We start from the raw sequence: 16,084 nt of genomic DNA, 5'->3' as shown, positions 1-16,084 counted from the left end.
TGTCAGTGCCCTGTTCGTATGTTCTTGCCTACCTTACCACAGTGCTGACTCTTGCCAGCACATGTATTTTTGCTGAGTACCTGCCCTTGCTGGTAGTATCTCTTGGCCATCTACATGACAGACTGGCACTGCTAGAGATGTAGCTCTCTAGCAGGGACTGATAGCAGTTGATGTAAGAACACTGGCTCCCAGAGTTCTCCCAGCAGGATTAAGCTCTAGTAACCAACAGTGTAAAACTTGCTTGAAAATGAACACTTTTTTGGCTGCCTTACTTTCTCTCTCTTACTTTCTAACCCCAACTGATGCTTTTCGGAATCATCTCCAAAATACATAACTTGGATTTCAATCCTTGCTCCAGGGTCTTCTTCTGGGGGATCCAAAATAAAAATTCCTATTTGAATTAGAAAATGGATAGCAGTTATTCCTATCTATCCAAATATTCCTAATTTTCATGAATGTAATGCAGTGAATTTAATGAATGAGCTGAATTCTGCCAGGTGCAAATAGAAAGGAGTGTTGTTTTTTTCCTCCCTCACTACAATCCTATTAAACTTATTATGCCAATTCTCCCGTCTCTAGGTAAAAGCTTGTGGAATTCTGATAACTTTTCTGTTCACTTTCAAGTATAATAAACAGTGTCATACTTAAATATTAAAGTCTGTGATTTTTGCAACCCCAGATAGAAACTGATCAGGCTCAGAAATCAGCACTAGAGAAAGAGGCAAGGTTTCTTTCCTTTTCTTTTTTTTTTTTTCTTTACTATTTATCTGCTGTAGGAGAGCAAAATTTGCCACTCCAAAGTATGTCTCTTTGGCATATTAATTATTTTAAGCTGGTTATTTCCTAAGAAACAGTAGACATGGAAAAAACTCCGAAAACCAAGTAGGAGTTACGCTTTAGTGAGAAATATTTATAAGGTAAATCTTAATTTTGTAAGGGTCTCCCTCCACTGTACCAGGAAGAAGAGGATGACCAAATCTCTAGAAACATATCAATGGAAAAGCTTTGACTTAAATCTGCATAACAACCTTACCCTTGTTTACTGTGCTTTTCCTGGTAACCTCCCCTACCCTCAACATCCTCTTTTGTCTTTAGCTGAGAATGGTATTTAAGGTGAGGGCTTTGGCCATTTTGATGAGTTACTCAGTTTTCCTGGGTCTCTCCCATGTATACATGTTATTAAACATTTGTTTGATATTTCTTTTGTTAATCTGTCTCATGCTAGTCTAAGTTTAATTCTTAGACTAGCCAGAGTAACCTAGAAGGGCAGAGGAAAGCTTCTCCTTCCCAGATACTGTATTACTCTTCTCCTGCTCCACTCACTCTGCTGCCTCTGGCTCCTCAGGGTTGGAGCAGAGAAAGAAGAGAGAAGGCATGGCCAGAATGTTATAATCTGGAATGGTGTGGCTGATGGCACAGTGCTGGCTCTTTCTCTTCTTGGAATTATGGAGGGCCAGAAATCTCCCCATCTTTATTGTAGATCTTGCTTAGCACTATTGCCTAAAGTAATAACGTAGTCCCCAGGTGGAATTTTGCAAGTCTTGCCCTTTCCACCTTTGCCCATTCCCTCTGCATTGGACAGTATACCCCTGCCTCTTTCAGCCAGGATCATCTTTCCTCAGGTAGGAAGTCCTTTGGGTGGGACTATTTTCAAAATAATTCAAGGCTAGTTAACTTTGGGAGTTCCATGAGGTCTCATGCACCGCTGCCTATGGTCAGTGAAAATAAAATTTGCTCCCACGAAAGCCCTCTCTGTGAGTCAACCAGTCAGGCAGCTATAGGCAGCCCAGCCTCTTGACATCAGACTTCACCAAGAATGGGTCAACACCAAGCTTGTTCCCCCAACTCCAGGAAACAAGGTCAAGTACTGAGGGCCTCTCCATTTCCTTGCCCCAGATTAGTCTCCCTCCTGGTGGTAAGCATGATCATGCTGTGTGAGGCAATTTCTTACTTTCCTCACTTGGCTTCAGATATGGAAAAGAAAGGAGAAATGTACAACTCTTCCTACAGAAACCTATTTCTTATGATCTTTCTCTTATTGATCTTCCTACTTCCCTTCCTATTGGCTTGAGGCAGCTCACAGACAAGTGTTTATCCATCTGTCTTATGAGTTACCTCTTAGCAAGTTCTACACAGCTGGTCTGGTACCTCACTTTCAAATTAGTGGGTATTTAACACCCATTCTTCAAATCTTTGTGACCTCAGCTGAAATACTGAGACAGCAGAAGTTTCATTTTAACATCCTGATACAACTATAATTCTAAGTAAAGGAACTGAAATTTTTAGGGTTTACATTTTTCCAAAATTTGTGCTATATTTTGATCATACATTATCCCATTAGAATTGACTTATTTTATATATCATTTGATAATTTGCATTAGTGACACCCAAGTTAAGAATTCAATTTACAAGCAGTTTCCATCAAATGATTTTTTAGGCATTGAGACCAACTTATAAGGATATATTGGGAGAGCATATTTAAGAAAACACCCGGGCGTTTGCAGATATTTTCAAGAATTGTTAAAAATGTCTTATATATAAAATATATTGTGAATCCTAAAATGACAAAAGAAATATTGCACATCGTATTCTGTAAACTCTCATTACCCAAATTAGTTGCAGATTCAACATCAAATATCATTTTAATATCACTTTAAAAGTCTCCCTTCTAATACCTTTCTGACACTGAATCCAGAGGCATAGTGTTTATGTGCAGATATTAAGAATAATGACTTTTATAGAAACTCATAAACCCGGGATACATGCATTATGTTTTTTTCTTATCTCAAGTTGGGAAGCAGAGCCTTTTTAACCAGAATACTATTTAGAACATTCATCTCACCGAAACTCAAAATGATTATTTGACCAAGGGAAATTCTACTTTAAAATAAATAAACATGAGCTTCAGAGAGTTACAGAGTTTGAGATGGCACTTAGTAGTGTAGGTTTCTCCCACTTTCTTTTAAATAAGGAATTCCTTGAGATATGTAAAAATCAACTAATTTTAACCTGTAATTTGCAGCAATATCAGAATTTATGGCATTTTTCTGTAACAGAAACTAAAATTGTCCTCTTGGTTGTAGAAATTTAATGGGCCTTAAAAAAACATTCTGTTTAAAAGATGTTATTGTCTTACTACATAAAAATGATTAGTATTTACTTGTTGGAAAGTAAAATCATACGCATTCAACCTGTCAATGACCTTTCTCTATTTACAAATAAAAAGTTTCCTTTTCTCATGCCAGGCAGTGAACTGAACCCGAATTCTCAGAATCATGCTGTGTTCTTTCTCATTCACATCACAGGAGTAGTAAGGTTCTGCAATTAGAACTGAGCTGACAATTTTGGTGATGAATGAGGCACAAAAAGACTTCTGATTGCTCTTAAACAACGGCATCACTGGCTTTTTATAGTATCAGCAGCATTCAGCTTTTCTTCAGGAAATAACATAAAAATAGAGGAAGTGGCTTAGATAATGTTTGTCTCACATTTAAGATGTGTGCTAACATTCTCAGGGTGATACACAATGAGCCAGAAGGGAAAAACAAAAAATCAGTTAAGAGTGGAAGGCAAGTGTTCCTCAGAGGCTGTATGGGGAGCGGTGGGTTACCGGATAGTATCCTGGATCTGAGCAGCTTAGCAAGGATAGGAAGAAGGGAACGGAGAGCAGCATTGGGATAAATAAATACTGCACTGTCTCTTCAAAAATATTAAGTAAATAAAAATCTGAAGTGAGGTTTTTAGTATTTTTTTTAAGATCTCTGTCATTTAAATTTAGGTTTTATTTGAGTGTATCAGGCACGGGTGACAGGCTTCAAGGCAGGCAAGCAATGTGCTGCTTGCCTATATAATATCAGAAACAGCCAAGATCATTTGGTTTCACAATTAATTAACATCTTACTGACATTTTAAAAGGTGATAAAGAATTTTGCTTGACTACTCAGCTTGTTCCTACCTGGAGTATATGTTTGCAGAGTTAATTCTCATCACTCTTTCAGATAAAAGAAAAGACAATGAATGTTGTGCTATTTTGTGTGAGACTGTGTATTCATTTTCTGTTTGGTGTCATAGCAGACTACCACAAACTAATTAAAAACACACACACAGGGAATTCCCTGGCAATCCAGTGGTTATGATTCCACACTTTCACTGGTGAGGGCCCCGGTTCAATCCCTAGTCAGGGAACAAAGATCCTGCAAGTGGCATGGCTGGGCCCAATACACACACACACACACACACACACACGCCACACACACTCACACAAGTATAATCTTACAGTTCTGGAACTCAGAAATCTGACACAGTTCTCACCAGGCTAAGATCAAGGTATGTTGCAGGTCTGGGTCCTCTTCTGGAAACTCAAAGGGAGAATTGTTTTCTTTGCTTTTTCCAGCATCTAGAGGCTGCCCTCATTTCTTGGCCCATGGCCTCTTCCTCCATTGCAAAGCTAACAGTTGTGGGCTGAGTCCTCACGTTGCTTCTCTCTGAACAACTCTTCTACCCTTTTCTTCCTCTTTTAAGGATTCATGAGATGAGATTGGGTCCATCTGGATAATCCTGGGTAATCTACCCATTTCAAATTTGACTGATTGGAAACATTAATTGCACTTGTAACTTTAATTTCCTTTTGTCACATAAGGTATCATATTCATAGGTTCCGGGGATTAGGGTGTGATCTCCTTTGGTAGGGGTCATCATTCTGTGAACAAATTCCTGCACCACCTACCAGTTATGTTAAGTCATACGAGAGATTCAAAACAACAGTGATTTAGATAAAATAAAATTTATTTTTCTCTTACATAAATGTCCTAATGGAATGACTAGCATCTTTATATTATAGATGTTAGAACTAATTACTTCAATGAATTATATGGACAACAGATATTATTAAAAGATGAGTTTGTTTCCATTTTAACACCATCACAAATTTCTAAAATAGGCTAATTCTATGTATATATTAAGTCATTACAACCAGTCATGTTTATTGACTTAGTACAAAGCAAAATTATTTTCTAAAAAGAAACAAGAAAAATGAAAGCTAAGATCACTTTTCATCCATTTGTATTAGGATCACATAACAACAAGTGGCATTGGGAATAGTAACTTGCAGTGAAATCGATCACAGAAATGTGTTTTTTGGGAGGATATTAAAAGGCAATGGGACTTCTTGGCTATATGGACATAGCAATGTATTTTTAAAAGGTTTGTGAGAAACTGAATCTCCCAAAACACCTTAATGGACAGAAATACTAAAATAATTCTTAAAATGTAAAATTTAATAAGGATAACGTGATTTAAAAAATAAAAAGAGAGAATAAGAATATAGTATTTTAGGAGACACATCTGTTCAATTTTTTTAGCTGGTAGTAGAGACAGAATGTCTTAATAGTATAATATCCACATGCTCATTACATTCTAAATGAGTAAAAGACGTTGTATAGAGAATTTGTTTTAAAGGTGGTGGGGATTATGATATCCTGAGCTATTCAGAACACACCTGAATATTAAGTACAATTCTGGACACAGTAGCAAAAAAGGCATGTTTAAGCTGGAGCACTTCCAGAAGACAATAAATCAGCAAGTGAAAACCTGAGACTGCCAGTTCAGAAGCCAGAACTGTGGTCTCATGGAGATAAACATGTAAGAAATGTGACTGTCTTAAAATATCTAAAGTGTGTCAGGTTACAGGACATTAAACCTGGTTCATGTGGCCTCAAGAGACAGTACTCAGACCAGGGGAGGTTTGGGTTCAATACATTGTCAATATCTTTTTAATAACTAGAGCTTTTTGGAAGTAGAATGGACTACATCATTAGGAAGAGAATGATCCACCACAAAATTGTACCTGCACACCCCAGGAATGTATCTTCTAGGAACATTTCTAGAGGAGACTTAGGTCCAGTCCTTAGATGTTCTCTAAGCCTCCTTGACCAATTGCTCCTATATTACTTTTAAGTAAAGCATGAATGATACTTTCATATATGGCATCCTTATTCTTGGATTCTTGCTATTCTACTTCTTAGACTTTGGGGATGCTATATTCTTTCAGCCAGTATATAAGGAGGAGAATTCTGCAAATTGCATTTTAGGAAAAAAAAAAGCCAAAATATATTTTGAATATTACTGGTTGTAATTCTATAGTAAATAATATATCTTATTGGTACCCTGATATCAGAGATAGCATTGAACTCAGGACCTCAAGTGAAATTGTGTTAACATGATAGTAACAACAATCATTCTCACAACTCCCCGCAGGATTTCCTTCTTTCTTTGAAATGACAGTAACTAAGATTGCCAATTTGGATACACCATAAAAATCCCTAAAAGTATTATAGGAGGGAGGATATGTGAAAATGAGGAATGTATTTTGTAATAGGTAGATGGCAGCTTGGATCTATTTTGTTTGAATAGCTCTGGCTAAAAATGTTAGCTTCTGTAAGATCAATGTTCCCACCAAGAGAAACAGAGAAGCTAGATAACACACACACACGTACACACAAACAACATAAAATAAGGTAAAAGCTGTTTGAAGGTATTAGAAAGAACAAAGCAGCTAGACCTAAAGGGCTAAGATCCCAGGAAGAAAGGAAATACCTTTTGGTGAGTCTCAAATTGTCTGTTTTCCCATCCTGGAATTTTTGACCAAGCAGAAAACTGCAGTTCAGTGTCTCCCACAGTCTCATAAGGCTGGGTAGATAAAAACTGAAGTTTAGGGTTACCTAGGCAGGCACCACACTAAAAGATAAGATTTTAAAAATATTTTGGGCTATTTTTTCCCTTGAGGCATTCTGCCAGTTCCTAAACTGTGTACAAGATACTGAAAACTTAAGCAGAAATTGACATATGAGAGGCTAAAATTAATCAGGGATTTCAGAAATCCCACTAGGATGAGGAAATTTAAAAAAAAAAAAAAGAGTTCATGGTCTTACAAAGAAAATGGGCTCTAGTAATCAAACCTAGACCTTCCGTCGAGACTGAAGGACCACACCCTACTAGTAAGAGCAAACCAAAATAAAGAAGCTTTTAAAAAACCCTGAAAATACTCTTTAATCATCTCAATTGCTGACTGGATTAAGGTTATTTTCCACTAATTAAACTGCTTTCCAAAAGAAACATAATTCCTCCTTTAGTAAAACTGGCATCATTCAAAGGCTAGATATATTTTTATGCACAATGTCTGGGGTTTAATTTTAAAATCCACAAGATATGCCAAGAGATAAGATCAAGTAGCTGAAAATCAAGGTGGAAAGAAACAGAAAATATAAATAGATCCACAGGTTATTCAGATACTGGGGATATCAGACATTGTGCTAATCTGGTATTGATGTATTCCTGGCTACAAAGATAAATGTACAGTGAACACTATGATTAGTATATTTTTAAAAAGTTGAAAAATTATACTTGAAAAATGGAATCCATAAAGAAGAACTAAATGAAAGTACTAGAATTAAAAAAAAAACAGTTTAAATGAAATTAAGGAATCAATAGAATAGTTAACAGCATTCTAGTTAGTAGGTCAGTAGAAAATATCTGCACTGAATTAGGGAGAGTAAAAAGAACACAAATATAGAAATAAACATCAGAACTAAATAAGATAAGATAAAAATTTCTACCATATGTGTAATTGGTGTTCAGAAAATAGAAATATTTGAAAATATATTGAACAAGACTTTTCCAAACTGATGGAAAACATTAAGCCAAAGATTAAAGAAGCTCTGTGATCTACCTAGAAGAATAAATAAAATTTAAATCACATGTAAGCATATCATAAAAATTATATAAAAATAAAAAGGAAGAAAGAAAGGAAGAAATAAAGAGAATGATTATTATAGGAAAGAAAAAAATGCATTACCTTCAAAGAAGTAAAAACACTCATAGTTGTGTTTTAAGCCAAAACGTTTACAACGAGAAGATGAAATAACAACCTTAAATAGCTAAAACAAAACAAAATAAAAACAAACAAAAAACTAACCCAGCAAAAATATTCTTCATAATGAAGGCTAAATAAAAATATTCTCAATCAAATAAAAACTGAGCTAATTCATCATCTATTATATAACATATATTGTATACATTATATGTATATGTATGTATACATACCAGTGAGTAATAAAGGCTGTTATTATTCAAGGATAGATAAATAGACCAATGGAGGTGACTAGAACAGTAGTTGGCAAACTGTGACCTGTAAATCAGCTGTCTCTTTTTACAAAGTTTTATTAGAGCACAGTCATAGCCATTCACTTACATATTGTTTATGGCTGCCATATGATCCACAGTGTCTGACATACGATTGACTTAATATCTGTCCTTTAAAAAATTTTACCTACCATGTACTAGAGAGTTTAAAAACAGATTCAGATATATATTGCCACTTGACTTATGACAAATGTAAAACAGTTATGCAACAAGTATGATCATTTCAATAAATTGTGCCAAGTCTTACAGAAATGCTTAGAGGAAACATAACTCTTGAACTATTCTTTACATAATATTCAAAACAAATCCCCCAAAAAAGTGCAAATCTAAATCTGAAAGGTCAAGTTTATACAGTAAGATTTTGGCATTAACAATAGGAGACCTTGGGGGTAAGCAAAGAGTTATTAAACAGGAAGAAAAGGCACTAACTCTAAAGGAAACCTGGAATAAATTTGACTTCATTTAAATTAAGAATCTTCTATCAATAGATATCAGCCTCCACACTGAGGGAAGATATATATCTTGACAAATCATATGTGTGAAAGACATTATATGAATATATAAAGACCTACTACAAATCAATGTGGAAAATTCAAACATGAAAATGTCACAGATTATAACAGGGATTTCACCAAAAAAGTGATATAAAATTTCCAATGAACACATGGAAAATGTGCTCAAATTAATAGACATATGGCAATATTCATGAAGAAAATGAAAATTAAAATCACAATAACATACTTCTACTTTCTCATCAGAAATAGTCATTTTTAAAAAACTGACAATAACAAGTATTATTAAGGACTTGTAGCAGCTGTAATTCTCTTACACTGGTTGAAGTATAAATTTTTATAACCACTTGGGATAATTGATTGACAACATCTACCAAAGGAGAATATATGCACTATATGTACTCAGTAATTCTTTTTCAATAGAAATATATCCATATGTGCACCAAAGGACATAAACAAGCATATCTATAGCAACACTGTTGTAACTACCCCCAAATGGAAACCACCTAAATGTTTATCAACATTCAAAGGAATGAATAAATTAGGTTAAATTATACAATAGAATACTTTTAAACAATGAAAAAGTCTGAAATATACATATGTGCAAAAATATAGATGAATTTCACAAACAATGTTAAGTGAAGGGAACCAAACTAAAACGCCTACTATATGATTTCAGGTACATACATTTCATAAGGAAGCAAAGTCAATCTACAAAGGTAGGCTCCAGGAGAGTAGTTCTCTGGGTCAGGGTGTAGTTTATGTGAAGGGGCATGAAGGGGCTTTTAGAGTGATGGAGATAGTCTTTCTTGACCAGGATGGTAGTTATACAAGTGTGTTCACTTTGTGAAAATTGATTTATGTATTTATAGTTTAAACACTTTGGGGTATGAATATAATCTGTCAACAAAACATTACCTAAAAAATGTGACCTCATCTTATTCCTCAGCTTTTGAAGCAGGTCATAATGTTTACTATATCACTACTACTCTGTTGAAAAAGAATGGAGAATATTTTAAACAATGATTGTTTTTGTATAGTAAGTTTAATACATATACATATATAAAATTTTCTCATCTTACTATAATGAATAGGAATTACTTCTATAATAAGAATGAAATAAAATAAATTAAACTTTATTCACAATAACACAGTTGGACTTTTGGTCTCAGCTATGCAAGCTATATATATATTTAGTCTCTCACGTTTCCCTGAATTATGCGTACAACTGACTTTCAATTACAATACATTCTTCCAAATTACTCTTACAGAAGGCATCCTGAGAAATGCCTATTATAATTGTGGTATCAGAGATCTTACTGTTTAATCTGTCCTTAGGTAATATAATATTTTAATATCTAAATACTGATTTATACACATTCTAACACTATGAGAAGCCTCATCCTTTATGTACTTGTTCCCTTTTTATCAAAATTTCACCTTCTCTTTCCCATACTATCTCACTGACATCATGCCTGAATTGGGGGAGTAAAGTTAAAAGTCTCCTGATATTCTGTATTCCTGAATTCCTGTTTCACTGATTTATACTCACATTCATGTGGATATAATTTTCCCCCATAGGTATAAAATACATTTTTATATATTTTGTGGGCCATCAGGTTTCCTTGTACTTTCTTGTTAAATTAAACTTGTCTCTTTCTTCCATCCCATCAATTTTCTAAATCTTTCTTATATTTTTCAGTCTATACTAATTTGTTTTGAAAGTTTTCCTTTTATGTACCAGAAGAAGATCCTTTGGCACCTGAGCTTTTCTTTGTTTCTATTTGAAGTCCACCATTTTTTGCACCTGAGTACTAAATTCATCCAGTATGATCAGAGAAGCAAGCACATACCATATGGACCAAGGCAATTCAATTATTCCTAAGATTATCCTACACTTGGGGGCCATTGTAGGATGGGCCAAGCAGTGAAAGCAGGATCAGAACTTCCTGAGCTACAAATTGTGATCATTTTATTTTCAAATATCCTCTTAAATAAGTTATTATATTTAAAGCACAGGTGGCATAGCTCACAACCACAGACTGAATAACTTCTTTTTATATTCAGAGATGACTAAACAAGGAGGGCCAAGTTGTACAGCAAACAGCATCTCAGTTTATACCACAGTGTAATGTGCAAATAGGTCAGATGTATAAAAGACTTCAAACTTATCAAAATGAGAAAAGTGTAATCAAAGCAACACAAAACAAGTAGCTTAAAATAGCTTACAAAATTATATGGACCACCGTAATGAGGAGTCTTGGGATTCTTTTAGTTGTTATACAAAGCAACAGTAGGCATCTTTCTCAGACAGATAAGATAGATACTAGATCATTCTTTAAACAGCTCTGAGTCTGGTCTGTCTGAAAAATTGATAGCGTTTAGAAAAACACTTAAATATAGATGCAGGAGAGGTATGGACTTCTCACTCCTCCTCCCTGATTCCACCCAAAGGGGTGTAAGTTCAGGAAGCATTAGAAGGCTTCCTAATCACCTTATTGGTGATAAAGTGTTCTTCAGTAGTATGCCCAGCTTATACTATCTTGGTTATTCTTCACTCTAGACCATATATTCTGATTAAAGAAAAGAAAGTAGATTATTTTGGCAAATCTCTTGAAGGCATACATATTTCATTGCCACACTACAGAGCTCCTTTTGGTATTTACTGGAACTGTTTACAGTCTACCTGAAAATCCTAAATTTGATTTTCAGCATTCTTCACTCAGTTCTATCATACCAATTGCAATGTCTAGTAATTTTTAGCTCTCTGGAAGATTTTGTAATATCCCAGTATGTCCCTGCCTGCTGCTTTATTCAACTATCTGAAATCTGAGTAGCAAGGGCCAATATTATTTTCCATCACTCGGAGCCAGTCTTTTCTGAAGGAAAGTGGGAAATCATTTAACTGGTATGAATACAGGGATTTTTGGAAATCTAGCTGAAGCAAACCGGTCTCTCAGCTTCTATCAGGTGTCAGGAAACTCTTTTCTGTAAACAGTTAGCAGACATTTTAGGCTCTGCAGCAACTACTCAACTATGCTATAGTAGTGTGAAAGCAGTCATAACAGCCATAAATAAACAAATGGGCATGGCTGTGTTCCAATAAAACTTCATTAACAAAAGCAGCTGTCTGGCTAAATTTGGATAGTGGTCCATAATTAGCTGACCCCTCTTACAGGTCATTCCCCAAATTGCCCCATTCCTTTATTTCAAGCCAGTGACTCTTTTCATAATATAAGGGAAACTTCTATGTACTATCAGCTCTCATATACAACGTTGTAGGAATAATCTTTCAGCTCCAAAAAGCAGTTTTCAAAAAAAGGCAAAAAAGAAAAAAACAAAACAAAACAAAACAAACACAAAACACTGAGAGACCTGGGCATAAGTAAAGCTGACACATGGCATCAATTTTCAGAAGAACTGATAAGAAAAAATTGACTGGAAAGCAGAAGGCAAACCACAGTGAATTAAGAATTTTTCCAGGGTCCATATCAACTTATTCATTCATTCATTTACTCATCTATTCAGTCAAGCATTATTGATAACTTAGTTACTATGTCAAGGGGTACTATAATAGGTATAAGGATAGGGCAATGAATACATATGAGCCAAAGTCCAGGCCTTAACAGAGTTTTCAATCTAATAGGAAATACATATGCCAAGGAGGTAATTAAAAGTATAATGAATACTGCAGAAGAGAAGTAGAATACACTGTGAAAGCAGATATGGGAAGTCTTATGTAGAAGATTGGGCTGGAGGGGGGCTGGGGATGCTGAAAAAACATCTCTGAGCAAGTGGTGTGTAAGCCAAGATATTAGGAATAAGTCAGTCAGTCAGTTGAGGAGGACTGAAAGAAAAGATGGGTAAAGCTATTAAGGTTTTTTAATTCAGATTGCTGTCCATTTTCCAAAGTCAAGTCCTTAGAATTGCACTTAATTAAGATACTGAGGATAACCTTGTTTCACTTGGTACATTAGAGTATTTTCTTATTGTGATTACTGGATTGTATTTCAGATGCTTTGGAACAAAGTGAAAATTTGTGTGATCCCATTGAATCAGCTCTGAACTCTAGGCCAAAATTTTGCCTAGTTTCATATTTGATTTTTATCTAAATAGCGAATATAATTAGTTCACTAAGAGTAAATCAAAACATAAGGGAAACATTTTAGCCAGGGTAAAATTTATATTGAGTGATGAATGTGAAAGAAATAGAAAGAAAGAAAGAGAGAGAGAGAGAGAAAGAAAGAAAGAAAGAAAGGGGGGAGGGAGGAAGGAAGGAAAGAAGGAAAGAAAGAAGAAAGGAAGAGAGGGAGGGAGGGAGGGAGAGAGACAAAAAACAACCTTGATGTGAAGAGATCCTGACTAATAACTAGTAGTGGAAAAATGCCTTCAGTTTATTTCTTTGAACTTAAAATGCCGCCCAAAAGGCATTTGGGGAATTATTTTGCAAATAAATGTCATACCTGTAAGAAAAAAGACTAATAGACTCTCTGAACTATAATGGTCTGGCCTCAGTAAAATATACAGTCAATTTTTATAAGACTTATTCATTGTGTAATGAGTAAAGCTTTTGTCTCAAAATTATAGTGTCCCTGATAAATACTGCATTTGTCTCCTTTGTTACAGTATCTAATACTCTGTGTATTGTGAGATATACACCAGGTTTACAAGACTTAGATACTGAGAATTTGTATAGCCCCTAGGCTTGCTTTATGATTCTGACATTTTCATTCAGCTGTGATGCCTGCAACTTCAGCAATGTAACATTAAAGGGCAAATACATTCATACAACTGTCATCTCTTTTATCACACATCTATATGGCCATGAAGATCACTGAGGCTCAGTTGCCCTGAGATCCCAAATTCAACATTTATCCTCAAGTTTTCTGGAGAGATTTCAACCTTTCAGATTCAGTAGACTGGCCCCTACAATATCCAGACAGTTATTTCCTAAATGGAATATCAGTGACTCAACTTTAAGGGGAAATTATTGATGAGTTCTCCCAGATAATTAGTGTATACACTGAGATAACTATTTCAAACTGTTTTTCTTTAAGAGCTTATACCATACAAACAGCAATAGGTAGATGGTAGATGGTTAACTCCTATTTATTTTTCAGATATCATTGCAATGGTCACTTGTACAGAGATGCATTTTTCTATCTTACAAGCAATTGTGAATCCTCCACTTAAAAATTCTGATAACTTGAGTTCCTTCTCATTTTCTGTAGTACTTATCACATCGGAATTTTACCCTTATTTCAGTAGGTATTGGATGAATATCAGTCTTCCACAAATACCATAAATGATGTGAGTATGTGAAACATATCTAGTTTTACCCACTTTTGTGTTCCAGAGAAGTGCCTGCAATATCACATAATAGACGTTGAAAACTATTTACTGAATGAATAAATTAATGAATGGAAGATTAAATAAAATAATAGCCAATAAATTATAGAGGGCTTAATAGATTTATAGAAGGTAAGTGTTTCCTTTGATCTGGAGAGTATAGTCAAAATAATCCTCTTAACAAAAATATGCACAATCAGATTGCTCAAGGCATTTAATTAAAAAATATTAGAAACTTAATCTTTTATTAGGAATTTCTGGTAAAATGCAATTATTCATAGGTGAAAATACTGCATTAGATAATGCATTAGATGATTAATCCTATAGCTGGGTTTACTAAGATCTGTATTTCTGGATCTGTCAATGAACGGGAACATTTTCACAGATGCTCTTTTTCAAATTAATCTTTATGGCCTGGTAAATAAAGAGAATGAATGAGTGAGTATGTGAGTGAGTGAAGTAGGGAGGGAGGGAAAGAAGGAAGGAGCAGAACTTAGAGCAACCATAGCGTAGTGGTTTAGAGCCTGGCATCAGATTGTTGAGCTTTATAAACCTCTCTCTAAGGTGCATTCACTGTGTGTCTTATGCAATTTTTTAAACCCCACTGGGTCCTCAGTTTTTCCATCTATATAACAGTTTTATTAATGTGCCTACACCATTAGGCAATTGATAGAATTAATTATAGCAATGTATGCAGAGTGTTTAAAACAGTGGTAATCACACTGTAAGTGCTATGCAAGTGTTCACAATTAATTTTACACCCTTCTCTAAACTTTATATGTTTCAGTCCCAGAGGCATATCGCTGCTCTTTTCAGAACCATAACTCTTTAGAATTTGACCGTCTTAGAATATAAAGTTGTGGTTCAACATTTAGGAAATATTGCATAAGGCAGTTTGCACACAAATATTCTTGTTGGGTTTGCAGCTTTTGTATTTCATGTAGTAAACACTAAAAAGTGTTAGGATAGATAACAAAACCGAGAAAGTGATATAATTAAAATATTTTTACCATACTTCTTTCCCTATGTTCCAAGTGTTCTATATCTATATTTCATAGATGGTAATTAAACAATAAGCAAGAATACGGATACCATCATTTTTTAAATATACATAGACACACACACACAAAAGTGAAGATTAGAGTCTTTTAGTACAAACTATATCTGTCTCATCACTCTTTATAGGATCAGAATGGCCACCAGGTAGCACATGGATTTCAAGTGATAATACAAATTAGATAAGGCATCTAATTTCCCGAAAAGCTTATTGTCTCCTAAACCTGGCTACACCACAGAATCACTCTTTCTCCCCTCTTATCTGTCTACAAATTTGGAGCTTCCATAAGTTGAATCTTCACTATACAATCAAAGTAATGCTCACCATTTGAGATACAGTTTTAATAATATATGCATATTAGTTCTATAACAATACAAATAGTATTTTATTTTCATTCTGTAGCCCCAAATGCTTTTAGGAAAGAAACTGCCTTCAAGATATTCCAGGGGCTTCCCTGGTGGTGCAGTGGTTGAGAATCTGCCTGCTAATGCAGGGGACACGGGTTCGAGCCCTGGTCTGGGAGGATCCCACATGCCGTGGAGCAACTAGGCCCGTGAGCCACAACTACTGAGCCTGCGCGTCTGGAGCCTGTACTCCGCAACAAGAGAGGCCGCGACAGTGAGAGGCCCGCCCACCACGATGAAGAGTGGCCCCCGCTCGCCACAACTAGAGAAAGCCCTCGCACAGAAACGAAGACCCAACACAGCCAAAAATAAATAAATTAATTAATAAACTCCTACCCCCAACATCTTCTTTAAAAATATATATATTAAAAAATAAAAAGATATTCCAAAAATATCAGTTTTAATATCAGTCCTACTATACTAAAACTGGAGGAAAACATCAATTATAATGATTAGAATTTTAAAAATCAGGATTAAAACTTTCTTCACACATGTCCTGCTTTCCATAGTCATTTGTTTGTAACATTAATGGATGTGTTATTAGCATCCATAAATGCTTACTA

At 35.0% G+C, this 16,084-nt stretch overlaps 1 long non-coding RNA gene across 1 annotated transcript; it reads right to left on the bottom strand.

The window, feature by feature from the left end:
* Window positions 1-4,095: 4,095 nt before the first annotated feature.
* LOC113611175 (uncharacterized) lies at window positions 4,096-15,837 on the bottom strand. Its single transcript, XR_003429371.1, has 3 exons — window positions 15,822-15,837; window positions 9,941-9,943; window positions 4,096-4,208 (listed from the first exon to the last, which is right to left on the bottom strand). It is a non-coding gene; the product is annotated as an uncharacterized LOC113611175 (long non-coding RNA).
* Window positions 15,838-16,084: the final 247 nt, after the last annotated feature.

The sequence above is a fragment of the Aethalodelphis obliquidens genome, unplaced genomic scaffold, assembly GCF_003676395.1.
Source record: "Aethalodelphis obliquidens isolate GAN/ISIS:26980383/991018 unplaced genomic scaffold, ASM367639v1 scaffold68, whole genome shotgun sequence".
In the NCBI taxonomy this organism is placed as follows: domain Eukaryota; kingdom Metazoa; phylum Chordata; class Mammalia; order Artiodactyla; family Delphinidae; genus Aethalodelphis; species Aethalodelphis obliquidens.
This window is presented reverse-complemented; position numbering and strand designations above follow the sequence as displayed.